The sequence below is a fragment of the Chironomus tepperi genome, unplaced genomic scaffold (genome assembly GCF_022539635.2).
Source record: "Chironomus tepperi strain 1889 unplaced genomic scaffold, CSIRO-AGI_Ctep_v1 contig_415, whole genome shotgun sequence".
In the NCBI taxonomy this organism is placed as follows: Eukaryota; Metazoa; Arthropoda; class Insecta; order Diptera; family Chironomidae; genus Chironomus; species Chironomus tepperi.
In genome coordinates this window covers 537,963-550,994 of record NW_027226537.1, presented here as the reverse complement: position 1 = coordinate 550,994, position 13,032 = coordinate 537,963, and the positions used below count along the sequence as shown (strand labels likewise).

Below are 13,032 nucleotides of genomic sequence, written 5' to 3'. Positions count from 1 at the left end.
GGAGAAAGTCGTTTTCGTTATTTCGTGGGGATATAAGGAATTTTTTTTAAAATTAAAAAAAAAGAAAATTTTTTGTGAAAAATTTTAAGGGAAAATTTATTTAAAAATTTTCCTTTTTCAAAAAAAATTAACATTAAAAGATGTAAGCAGGACGGCAAATTTTTTAAGTTCGCGGATATCAAAAAAAAGACTTGCACGAAAAACGAGAATAAAGGAATTGGCATTAAGTTCTATGATTTTAGTGAAGTTAGTTTAAGTGAAGTCAAGGTGAAAATTTTTAAAAAATAATTTAAAGTCCATTCTGGAATTGAAAGAATAAAAAAAGTCAGTTATTGATGCTTCAAACAATTAAGTGATGAAAATTTGAAAGAAAAAAAAAGGAAAAGAAAGAAAAAAAAAGAAAAAATTTTCCTTCGAATGGAAAAACGGTTCCATTTTTCTTTTCAATGAAAAGAAATCTCTCACTTTTCTTTCTTGTGTGTGAAATAAATGCGATTGCTGGCTGCTGCTGTTTTTTGTTCATCGTCTCGAAAAATTGAACAATGAATTGAAAAATAAAAAATTGTAGCTTAAAAGTCTCTATATTTTTTTTGTGAGTGGTCGCCTTTTATTGAGGAATTTTTTTCAATCAAGCACATCTAAAAAAATAAAAGTTTGAATTATCATTCATCCTCCATACATACAGTAGTTATAGAGTGCATATATATATAGATATATATTATATTATATTCAACACATTCGTGAATGTTCTATGGTGTGAACTACTTTAGTTCGTAATAATACAAAAATAATAATATAAAGTGTAACAAAACCCTCTTCTCATTCTGTGTATGAGCTTGATATCCAACAAAAAAAAATAAAAAAACTGATTCCTTTTTCTGTGAAGAAGAAATCATGATTGATAAGGCATTGTGAATAGTTTAAGTGATCCCTGGAAGGCAAAAGATCTCATCAAAAAAAACGGAAGGTAAATTAAGTCAGTCTTGAAGGAATCTGGATGAAATTATTGACAAGGTCTTGAAAAATCACAGCACTTGAAATTAAATCTAGTGAAACATAAACGAGTGACTATCCATACTGTAAAAAATGTGCATGATCCATAAATTATGAAAAATTGGCTTCCTTTCTTGTGAATTGAAAAAGAAAGAAAAAGTTTTTTTTTAACCATTGGAAAGGTATAGGAACGTGAAAGTAAAGTGTGTGCGTATTCAACCCACAGTCAGAGTTATTCAGTGTTTGAGAGAATGAGAGTGAACATATTTCGAATTTTTTTGCAGCACTAAAGCTCTGATGAATGAAGTAATTATGAAAAATATCAAAAAAATTGCTTAATTTTGAGTTGGATGTCCTTAAAAAAATTACATCAAATTTTGGTACGGTCCAGAAACATTTTTTCAGGCATCATCATAAATATCCTTCAATCTCCATTCTGACATACGCACAATGAATAATTTTTTTCTATATCCATCCCTACTCATCTCTCAATGTTCCATTCCATTCGATGGTGAATTTCTCGTTCTGTGAATGAATATTGATGCTGAACAAAAAAATCATAAAAAATACCATAAATTAATCTATGTGGACCATAAATAAAAGCACACATAAAAGCTCGCATGTTCAGACGTCTATCGACAGCTTCAACACTAAATGGACATGAAATATTCTGAAGTGAGACAAAAAAAAAAGTAATAAAAAAGCCATAATTAAAAAAACAATTTCAAATGTTAAAAAAAAGTAATAAAAAAGTGAAAAAGGAGTTACTAATACTATGATATATACATAAAAAAAGCATAAAAGTAAGGCATTTTCCTTAACTTTCCAACACAACTCATAAAATATAAAAAAAAAAAAAAGTTTTACTTTTTTTCACTCACACAAAGAAATTTTCCTTTAGGAATTTATCTAAGGACGAGAAGCAATGATGGAAATGAAAAATACACAAATTGTTTTTATTGTTTTTCAAATTTTGTAAAGTTGGCAAAATTTTTTTTCAATTTAAAATGGATTTTTTTTTTCTTTGTTGCAAATGGAAATGGATGAAGCTTCGGAAATAAATCCGAGGAACTGAATGATGAATTTCATTTTGCTTATGCAGCAATTGTTAACTTTGAAATGCTGTCACTGTAGTAAACTCACAATCAGTTTTGGTATAGGAAAGTTTTAATATTAACTGGGGCAGTGGTGGTCAACCTTTGGTTTTTTGTGGCACATCTTGACTCGAATTCCATATTGTTTTAGTAAGACTCTACCGAAACCGCACACCGCATATGATTCATGGAATTACTCAAAAAAACTTGAGGCACACCTTCGTGTCGCGGTACACATGTTGCCACCACAGCTCTACCGAAACAGCACACGACATACGGCTCATGGCATATTCGAAATAAAATAGTGTACAACTTACGTGTTGCGGCACTCAGAGGCCGATTTCTCAATTTGTGGTATGGCACGGTATGACACAGCATGGCACGGTATGGGTAAACCACTAGTACGGTACAGACGTACACTTAACATAGCAAAATGGTGTTTCTCTACCGTACCGAACTATCACCAAAGAAATGGTTTGCCCACCACTGAACTATGCCATACTAAAATAGTGCATCTGTACCGCACCGTGCCATTCCCCGAGAAATCATCCCCAGGTTGTCCACCACTGAACCATATTGAAATATACTATACTAAAATGGTGCATTTGTACCGTACGGTTCAATCCATCCAAGAAATCCTCCCCACAGTTTGCCCACCACTGAACCATACTATGCTGAAATTTAAATCCATACTGCATGTATAGGGAAATATATAGTCAATGCAAAATTGTGGTGAAAATAAATTTTAGTTTCGTGACACAATTTTTAATTAAGAAAAATTTCGTTATATTCGAGTCTTTTAAGCCTTTGACTAGCAAGCCACAATATTTAACGAGTTTTTAAAAACAGTCATTTGCAAGTTTCTCGATAAATTGTCGTATTGAAAAATTTATTTTTAAATTTCTGGGTAGGGACTTAGTATATTTGTGTATGTATGTTTACTCGACCAAACTGTTTGTATGAATCCAGTATGAATATTACAATACATTCGATTGATATTGAACTATATTTATGTGGAATCAAGCAAATAATTTTCAAATAAAGGTTTTCGAATAAATTTAGGATTTTTCTTGTATTTCTATTGGCATAATTTGTTACTCTCTGGTCTGTGCTATCAATATTTTATATATTTTAACCTTGCATTTGGAGGATACTTACTTACTTACTGGAACCATGCTCCAACTTGGAGCCTAAGTTATTACAAAACACCTTCCATCTGACTCTGTTGCTGGTGGAGGATGTTCAATTATACGTAACTCTTTTATAGGGAGACAGAGCTCGAAGTCGACTCGAATTTTATATGGATTTGAGTCAAGAATTTTATATGAACTTGAATTTTATATGGAGTCGGATCGACTCGAGTTGACTTTTCGATACAAATTTCGAGTCGACTTCGAGCTCTTTGGGGAGGGGGATGTGACTTGAAAATTCTACTCATGGAAATTTTTATATGAGGAGTATGTGGTAATTATGAGAGTTAAAATAATTAATAGTGAATGGACAACTCAGAAATTTGTCATTAAATTAATGTTGCTTGCGAACTTGATCCGAACGGGGATCGAAACCTTGACCTACGGTTTCCGGACATGTGCTACTGCCACTAAGCAATCAGGGTTGTTTGAAGTGTTTGACTTAATTCCGATTTAAACGTTCAACTACAGTTGATGCGGTTTAGAAATTAAATGCTCTAACATATTTAATGATTTTCTAGAAATTATACAGATCTTTACAGTTGATGCAGGTTTACTTGGAAGCTCTAACACATTTAATGACATTAATGAACGATTCGAATACTGACAAATAGACATAAACAGTTTATGATATTGTTAGGGTCAAAAATGAGATTTAAAGCGTTACTAAATTTCCAAACGTTCTCTTTCAAAATTTTAAAATTGCTTGCTTAAAACTTAAAATCAACGAGGATTTTGTATAGAAAAATTGTTTCGACTCCATATAAAGTTTGAACCAATTTCCAGTCTTGTGTTGCACTAAAGAATGTAAGATTATCAAAATTGTTATGAAAATACTTAACAATAATGTAAAACCTCAAATGCAAAAATTAACAAATTGTTTCTTAAGAAATTCTCTCTGTTTTCCAACATTAAAACTTACCATAATAATTTAGTCATTCAACGAGCTTCACGAGAAGTTCAAGAGAAAAAAATAATAAATTTTTACATAACAAGTTTGTAAATTACAATACAAACACCGAATTTATGACCACAATTTAAATATATTTTAACATAAATTGTAGCATAAGTTGAGCATGAAATTGGTTCTGTTAATGAAAAATAAGAAATCTATGCGTGGGAAAAAAAAGTTGTGCTAATTTCACAACAGACTCAAATTGACTAGAATCTAGAGTGGCCAGAGGATTTTAGAGGAAAATATTTTCAGTCCTGGGCTTGAACCCGGACCTTCAAAACCAAAATGTTCATAATTTATCCAAATTCCAAAATTTGTATGGAGTTTTTGACTTCTTGAAAAATCGGGACATTTTGAGGCTTTATTAGCAAGGTAGAAAAGTACAGCAGTGTCCCGGCAAAAATGCAGCAGATGGCCGCCCTTCTAGAATCACACAAAAAAGTAGAAAATTGTTTTTTTGGCAATAACATAATGGTACACTATTTGGCAATTAAATATTTTTTTGTGTGTGTCTATATCTGCCTGCTTCATTCCTTTATCATTTTCTTTTCGTTTTCATTATGTGTGTGTCTATAAAGTTCATCAATTTTCATTAAATGTCTGCACTCCTACGAAACATTAAGTATATTCTATTTTCTTCTGTCTTGTCTATATCTTCTCGTGCAGTTTCTTTCTCCTTTTTTGTCAGGGTCTTTATTAATGAATAGACTTGATGTTGCGATGCTTTCATGCTAAAGCTTAGCTATCTAATCTCCATCTTGCCTTTTTTTTGTCCAACATTCTAATAGATTCTCTTTTTATTTCTTTCTGTGATATATACTTAATAAGAAATGAGAAATAAAAATAGCTTCATAAATTTTACATAATGCTTACGTATTATATATTGAGGGTCCAATTCCAGTTCCAACTTTTTTTTGGAAAATATGCGATGCGTTTGTTAAGATTGGAACTGACCATATGTGTTATTTTATGTAATTTATGAAAATTAATTTAGGTAATTAAATTGCAGTCGGACTCGATGTCTATGTGATAAATGAATAGGAACCAAAAAAGGGGAGCTTCTGACTTTCAATTAAAAATCGAATAAATTTTACTTTATATTGTGGGCTATTGAAAATTTATAGCAATTTTTAGGGCAATCGTAGATTGAGATCGATGAGGTTTTTCAGTATGAATGAGTTTAAAGCTTTTAAAAGGGGATTGAAGTTATCATGTTGAACTTTTAGAAACCAATATTCAGAGGAAAAAGATATTATAGATTGCTTGTTAAGAGCCGCAGAAAAGTGGTTGAGGCAATTAAGTTTGGTGACTTTAGAGTCACTGATTTTTCGAATCTTAATATTTGATAAATTTATTGACTTTTCTGGCCATATAGGTCAATTGTGTTTCAAAGCATTACTAAGATGATAACTGAAGTTTAATCTATCACTGATTACTGCTTGCCTAATTAACAAGTGTAACCCTCTCTAAATCAACAGACTCTCTTTATAAAGTTTTAGAATTCTAGCATGAAGCATGATTTTGAAGACTCAAAACTAGAGTCACGTCGGCCTGTGGACACTATATTCTGACTTTATCACACTAACTTAAAATAAAAGGTTGCTCATCACTGCCTTAGATGATGTCTGAAGTTGGTCTAAAAGAGCCTAAAAGCTTAAAGTTGATTGAAGACTCTCTATCTATTTATTTTTAATGTGATGACTTAAAAGCTGAAAGACAGCTTACTCAAAGATTTGAATCAGAACAGTGATGACTGTTTATAGCTTCATTTTTACAGGCTAAAATTAATTTAGCCACAAAGTGCAATTTAGGAAGGGGTGCTTTCAGGTGTGGGGTTGAATTCTGCATTCCTCTCTTCCCACCTTTGGACCGAATTCTACAATTTATTAAGGTTTTTCTAGACAAAAATTTGAACATCCTCTTCGTTCTACACCCCAAATTTTGCATCCATACAAAAATCACTGGCTAAGTTCCTGCGTTCAGGTGATGAACACGGACAATATTATACGTCATTGGTCATTGAATGCTCTTCTTATTACATACACAATTTTGATCACCAAATCTCAAATTTGAAGGCTGTCAATTGTGAATTATCCCCCCTTAAAACCTTTTTGAAATAAAAAACTCTTCAATTTTCATTTTAAGCAATTTTCCAACCTCACAGCAAAAAAAAGCTCCTTTTTGATTGAAAGGAGAGGATCAACGAGCTTGTTATTAACGTATCATTAAAAGTGCCTTCCTTTTCAACATTAATTTAACGTTACGTAAAACAATTTTCTTTTCAATCCATTTGAGAATGCCTTTGAGGATATATCATCGAATAATTACATTTCGATGGTCACAAGGACAAACGCAGCAAGCAACAGTAATATCGGCAATGCGTGTGTGTATGTATGTAAAATCTCAGACCTATTATATTCATGTTAGTGTGTTTTAGTATCAGCATCAAATTTCCCATGATTCGTATCACCGTCACATCTTCTCATTTCAATCTATCCTCGTATACTCTATATCTAATCATTAATCGAAGCAATTTTTTTTTTCTAACATTCATTCTATTTAATGAATACTCATTCAACCATTCAGCATGTTTCATTTCGTAAGAAAATTGGAAGCCATTTCTTTTTTTTCTCCTCTCCTTCTGCACTTTCTTCTTGCTGTCCAAAATCCTTCGTTATTTTCAATCATTCTGTAAATCATACTATAGAGTGATGCTGCTCTTATTACAACACATCTTCTTGTGTGTGTGCTGAAAAATTTCCCTTCAATGAATATATCCAAAGCAAAGGCAAGTTAGTGAGTGAGTGAATGAATGAATTGGGATGTAACAGAAAAAAAAAGCAAAATTGACATAAGAAGAAGAAGAAGAGGAGAAATAAAAGTGTGTGGGAGCAAAGAAAGTTATCATTTGATGTGACTAACCCTCCATCAATTTTATTATACCCACTAAATTATCCGCCAACAACAAATGTATGCTCTTACCATATTTTATCTGTCTCTCATCTTTTACTGCTGTTTTTAGCGTAAATTTGGTGTAATTTTATGAAGGTTGTGAAGTTGACTTTGTAATTTGTCTGACTGGTTTTGATAAAAGTTTTGTGACTTCTCTGGGGGATCACAAATTTTTCGTTGATTAACTGATGTTTTTGATGACTTTTGTTATGAATTGTGGGTATTGTGGGTTAATAGCTACCATTTTGAAGATTTTAAGACTCTCTGGATTTTCAAAAATTTTTACTTAACCCCGATCTTAATTACCATAGTTTCCTAATTCTGAGTTTTTATTTGACCAGTTGTATGTCTAGTTCTAAGGATGAATAACTTCATCATGATGTAATTTGAAATTATTTATGGAAATCATCCTCAGAATTAGAGTTTGCGAAGTCTCAGTTTTGACTCGAGACTAAGAATCAAGAGCGGGATGAAGACCGAAATCGAGAACAAGATTAAAGACTGAGACTGAAATTGAAGACTGAGACCGGGACCGAGAGAATATCTTGAAGTCAAGATCTCAACAAATCTCGAGACCGAGATCGGGCGACCTTGGCCTAGATATCGAGAATTCTTACTTACTTTGCTAGGCTACGGATCAACTGTAATCCATGGCGTCCCTCAGATGAAACCTAAATCTGACTTTATCACATAACCTCCGTGTCCCAATTTCCAATACCAAATACAATACTTCTCTAAACCTAAGCTTACAACTGTTCAAAAAAAATTCTGTCTTTTTTGGAATAGATACTGAACAATATTGTAAAATGTTGACAAAAATTCCAAAGAAACTCAAATATTAAAAAAAAACTGAGTTCAAATCATCTTTGACAGAAACCATGGTATCTATAAATAAATCCACAAATTTCCGCAGAATCCATAATTTGTGCCAGATGATACACTCTCGGAAAAACTGAAAATGATTTATTGGAAAACATGGAAAACTCTCATTTCCCTAAAAAAACTCTTTAAAACTTTCAAGGGAACTCCAAATTTCAGCTTTACTGACCTAGTTTGAATTATGAGAGTTATATGCTTTGATTGGAAATTGTTATTAGAAGGTGTTGCTATAACAATTTTGAATTCGAGTTTAGGGGAGTTCCTGGTATTTATTCCTCGAAAAACCTTGAAGAACCCTAAAAAATTGAAGGAATTTTCATGATTTTACCCCCTAAAATTCCCTCATTAGTTACATTATTGCCATCATCTCTAAAAGAGTCATCATCCTTGAAATGAAACACACACAACCATCACCCAAAGAGAAAAATCCAAATATGCGCTCTCTAATTCCTACCTCTCGCGTGATATCACCACTTAACTTCAGGTTATGTCTACCTTCCCACCAAACTGTCCCAATAAGTTTTACTCTTCACTTTTGTCCTTTTTTTGTGTCATGGATTGTTTAAGGAGTCTACTTTGATTTCGCACAAAAAAAAAAGCAATAAAATGGATACACATTCATAAATAAAAATCTCATAAATCCAGCACTCGTAGCGAATTGAGCGTAAGAGAAGGTTAAAGAGAGAGATACATAAAAAAACAGTACATACATCTACACGACACGAGAGGAATGTGAAACTTGTGTATACACGTCCCAAAATTATGAAATGTTATTTTTCATAAAAACTAATAAATTCTCAATTATTATATTTTCTGGCAGTGCTTAAATACCATTTGACACATTAAACCTTCCATAATATATTGTGAATGGAAGAAGAAGGTCACAAGGAAATGAAAATTTTTTAAAGGCAAGACAAGACGAAAAGAAGGAAGCAAAAATAAAATAAATTTTAAATGGGATGAGCGTGACTTGTTGGAATGCAACAAATGTCCCTTTTAATGTTCCGTTGCCAAAAAAAAAAGAAACAGAAAGTCTGTATGTGTAAGGATCCCACTTACGCTTTCACATTGTTGCACATAGCATGAAATGTGTTTTTTTATCTTCATTTTCTTTCTCTCTTTGTGTATTTAGCACTACTCCCTCTCTATCATCATCATCATCGTCATAATATTCCTCCTTTACATATGAAAAAAATTACATTGAGCGACTTCAGCGCATTATTGTCCTTGCGATCAGTACTTGTTTAGTAAATAATAATAAAATATTTTATCATTTAACGGTTTTTTAGAATTTAAATTTTTTAACGCTTGCTAAAAATTCAAATTTTTTGAAAGCAACGCTTTAAAAAAGTTTCTTCTCAGCTTATTCTTCTCAGCTTATAAAATGAAAAATCATTAATTAACGTACATATAGATGGATTTGGGCTTTCAAACTAATTGATACCTGAATAACTCGATGGCACGGATCTAATGCTTCAAACTAGAGCTTTGTACGATGTCTGGTTGCCAAGATCTCGTTCCTCACCCAGCCAGCCGAACAAAATGTGTGATTAAGCGCCCCTTTTTCAAAAATGAGCCAAAAAGCAGCAGCAAACTATGAAAATGAGGAAATTTCCCTTAAGTTCTGCACTCACTTACTTCCTTCGTGTTTTCTTTATTCAATTTCGAATGTGAGAAAATTATATAGTCAGTGAGGGGTAATTTAAAAAAATTTTAAACAGCCTTACTAGACCCATCTCGATCTACTTTTCTTTGATACTTGCCTTTTCCTTATTTCCTTTATGTACATGGGTGAATCCATGAATAAATTACATGTGAGGAATTTTTTTTTTCGGGTCATCTTAGATGTTTGTTCTAGTTCTCTTACTTGAACAAGATGTGTTCATCTTATTAAATGGATGTGGATAAAGGTAGTCATGCCATTTCTTACTCTTTTCGAAATTCTTCAATGCTTCTTAGTTTCACATAAAATACATTGGAATATTTAAATTGATATGAAGTATGAAGATAGATGATGAACTTGAGGTTCTTGTTATTTATTTTAGCATATTCCTATGTAGGGGTGTAGTTAGGAGATGGAAGTGGTCTAAACTGGCTATTTGAGTGACTATTGACCGGAAAACACAAGGCGTCCAGAAATGACTTGAATCCAGAGTCAAACTAGCCTGGGGCAAGCTAGTCAAACTCAAGACTTGGCAAGAGTCAAGCTAGTCTGGGGCAAGAGTCAAGCTAGCCTGGGGTAAGAGTCAAGCTAGCCTTGGGCAAGAGTCAAGCTAGCCTTGGGGCAGAATCAAGCTTGCCTTGGTTCAAGAGTCAAGCTAGCCAAGGGACACAGTCAAGCTAGCCTTAAGGCAGGGTCAAGCTAGCTTTGGGGCAGAGTCAAGCAAAACCAGAGTCAATCTCGACCGGTTTTACGGAATATACGAACATTCCCTCATTTCATACTAAGGACGTCTTGAGATGTGTCTTGATCTCCATCAACTCTTCTTCTGACTACACTCATGCTTATATTTTGATGAGTTCCTTTAATTTAGCAACAAAGTAATTTTTAGTACATCTTCTTAATCAAATTTATGTTTAACAAACAACTCAATTCTAGTCTTAAGAATCCCCCCACATCAACACATACACACACACACACTAGCAAATTTGTAAAGCTCTTTAAAATGAAAGCCAAACAAGGAGAGACAGCATCAACAATAACATCATACCAGTAGGGCATTAAACATAATCAACGGGAAGAAGAAGGCAAGGAAAAAAAAGTGAAAAAATTATTATTAAGCATAAAATTTCTTTTTTTGTGCTACTTGTTTGTTGTTGTTGTTGATTTTGGTATTGCTACTGCTGTCTCATTATACCGAGGTCTGTCGTATTCTTTCTTGGAATGAGAATGGAAAGAATAGAAAGCTCTTATTATTATTTTTTTGTATGTAACTTTTTACTTCTTTCTTCTTTAATTTAGCACTTATTTTACATGAACAAGATCATTAAAATTGTCGGGATGGAAAGTTGGGAATGAACGTTTAGCATAAGGTATTCTTCCTTAATTTAGAATGCTGAGGAAATTTAGAATGCCTTAGTATTTTATATTTTAAATGCAACATATGTGCGGACACAGCAGGGGGTTTGCAAGTGTCTTTACTTTCACTAAGAAAATATCCCGAAAGATACATGGCATGAAAAAGTCAGAAAATATAATAGTAACTCAAGGTTAAGGCTTAATACTTATCTGAAATCTGTACAATAATGTTAGCCTTAGATTAAGAATCGTTAATGATGAGCTAATGTCAAAATGACGTTAAGTTCAAATGGTTTTGGTCCACTTAGCAATATCTGGTGTATTAATCACAATTATCCATACAGGAATGTAACAAGAAATTTTTAAACATTAAGGGTTTTCCAATTTTAAGCCTGCAGTCTTGCACGAATTTTATCTTAAATTCCAAAATTGCTAGCCTACGCATCTAAAATGCAGGAAATGCAAACCAGCGTTTCTTGGCCAAACCTTATTGAAACAAAACCCTTCTTCCAATAATCCAAAAGGATAATTCTTACCCCGAATACTGGATACCTGCCTAAAAATCCTACTAAAGTGTCAAAAAAAAACACCATTTTCATCTCATTCTGGACCAAAAAGCTCTCAACACATCTTCAACTTCAGAGACCATCAATTTAATTTAATTCAATAATTCCATCACATCATTGAATGCGTCACCAAATGCGTCTCCCACGTGGTTAATTTCTCTACTAGCGACACTCTTTTTTGTCAATTTCTCTCTAAGAATATATGTAAGTAAACGTACGTGGCAATGGGTGATGAAAAGTTGTCATAAAAAAGTATGAAAAATATTTGTAAGTGTATGTGTGAGTATGTGTGTGTGTGTGATGGAATTTTGTTGTTGCGCGCAGAATAGTAACATTTTGATCCCATTGTATAAAAGATATATTATCAAGTTGAGACAAGAAAAGAAAAGGAACACAAGAAAAAATGACGAAAAAGCGACAAGAAAATAAAAGAAAACTTTTATTCAATTTTCTTTCGACGATAAGAGGCTCAACGGAGTTTTTCAGGCATGATGTTTCTGTTCTGTACACACACGCAGTATGTCACACAGAAGTAAATTTTCATGGAGTATGGGAAATGAAAAACTACACGAGTGATGGGCACGTTGTGTGTTTATAACTGCCATTTCCTTCACTCTTGTGCTATCATGCTTTCTCACTTAACTCCCTACTGCCTCATTTCCAACTTTCTGTCTTTCAACTTAACGCATACAAATCATATTTCTTTTCACAGTCACTGTGGGTCGCAAACTGAGTCACAAATTTGTGAACCTTTTTTTTATATTTCTTGATGATTTTATTCTTTCATCGCTCATTTCATTTTCATCGTCGTTATTGCATCAATATTCAAATATTGTCTCATTTTCCTTCGTCTCTAAAACTCCCACAATAAAAAAGAGAGAAAGATACTTAGGGACAGAGGTGTATTTAGGGGGTAGAGGGGGGTTTTGGGAGTCAAATCTCCACTTACTTTCAATTTGATTGGGAGGAAGGGTAGGAGTCCCCACAAATTCACCCCCTCCCCTCAAAAAATCCCATAACTCCCCTCCTCCTTCCTAAATTCTGGCGCTCCATCTCAAATGCTTCAAACCATCACCCCCCTACCGCCTCATACCCCGACTACACCCCTGCACAGTAAGGAGGTACATAACGAAATTTACTTATTTTTCTTGTAATGCTAATGATTGGCAATGGATTTTAAAAAGCAATAAAATTGTTTATCGATGAGAACATAAAAAGTAAGTTCAACGACTAAATTAAATTTGAATTTAATATCACTAAGACTTTAACGTAAATTTGCCATAAGTACTCAACATTGCGTTTCGCTCAACATTTACATAAGACACGGTAATAGAACTACATACACACATTTTTATTGATAAGATAAAAAATTGAGATTCACGAA

At 33.1% G+C, this 13,032-nt stretch overlaps 1 protein-coding gene across 4 annotated transcripts in view; it reads left to right on the top strand.

The window, feature by feature from the left end:
* Positions 1–6: 6 nt before the first annotated feature.
* The window catches only part of nAChRalpha6 (nicotinic acetylcholine receptor alpha6), a 107,480-nt gene continuing 94,454 nt past the window's right edge, over positions 7–13,032 (top strand). For all 4 annotated transcript variants that reach the window (XM_070648937.1, XM_070648936.1, XM_070648938.1 and 1 more), the window contains exon 1: positions 7–967. The gene's annotated coding sequence lies outside the window, so the exon portion shown is untranslated. The remainder of the gene's footprint in view (positions 968–13,032) is intronic.